Source organism: Rhea americana, unplaced genomic scaffold (genome assembly GCF_003343005.1).
Source record: "Rhea americana isolate MKP2758 unplaced genomic scaffold, rheAme1 scaffold_25, whole genome shotgun sequence".
NCBI classification, from domain to species: domain Eukaryota; kingdom Metazoa; phylum Chordata; class Aves; order Rheiformes; family Rheidae; genus Rhea; species Rhea americana.
Genome location: NW_028186368.1, coordinates 1,456,206 through 1,457,358, shown reverse-complemented (window position 1 = coordinate 1,457,358; position 1,153 = coordinate 1,456,206).

Here is a 1,153-nt window from a genome sequence, read left to right as displayed (position 1 = left end):
TTTTACTACCGAGTTTCTAACAGGCATAAAATAAAAGTTACCAGGATTGACCTGCTACATAGCTGTAACTATAGCTGCTCTCTGAACTTTTTGTGCCACAAGGAAAAACAAAAATCTTTAAATACTGATGCTCACCAGGCTGGTTAGAAGCCTTCTGAATGCTATAACTCATTAGAAATGCCATGAAGGAGACAGATAGGTTTTAGAGACAGTCGTTTGGTTCCAGTCGAACCTGGACACATGGATCAATTCACAATACTACCACTGCAGCAAATGCTCAGGGCCATAAAACACGCTGCAGATCAGGAAACCATCAAAGTGAGGAATAAAATTAATCATTAGTCTGTCATTGGCATGGACTGACCTCAATTCAAGAGTCCTTTCTCCCCCCCTTCTCCCATGTTTCAGCCAAAAGACACAGAGAACTGTGAAACTGCTCCATTCTGAGACGCCCTTAGTCCTGTACCACTCGGGCTTCAGGCTTTTCCCATTCCTCACTCTTTTAGAGCTCTCTGACAATACAAAGTCGGTGGCCAATATTTCACGTTCAGAAAGAGAAGGGCAGCGTGATCTTGGTTCTTCAAAACACCAAGGGAAAACTCCGGTTAATAAAGACATGCTGAGAGAACTCAATACGCACTGGGAAAGCGGGCACAAACTATGAGGGACCACCAGTGAAACCTAGGACCTCCTCGCTCTTTGAAGCTCGTCCTTCCTAGCCGCTCTGCGCGGCCTCTATTGCACTCGCTTCGCGTCCTGTCTATGTGACCAGGTCGGCCTCGCTGAGCAACACACCCGCGTGCACACACGCACATACACACATACGTGCACACTCCCGGCCAGCCTCAGATGCTGCTTTCTGGCAGCGGTCTAGGAACCAAGAGGAGCAAGACCACGGAGTCGTTTCTGAAGTCCTGTCAGCTTGTACATTTGACTGCGACACTACCAAGAGACGTGAGAGTCTGAAGTGTGATGAAGTGCCGTGGCTGCTAGAGGAGCCAATAACTGTGGGTTGCAAGGACTGATTTTGGCATGTTTTATTTTTAAATTCCACCGAGGGCTTCACCTCAGGAATGTGTGGAAATCTCCCAGTGAAGTCATAGTCAAGTCAGTGTGAGTTCTCAGCGTACAAGGTTTGGTTTGCTGCTAAGTA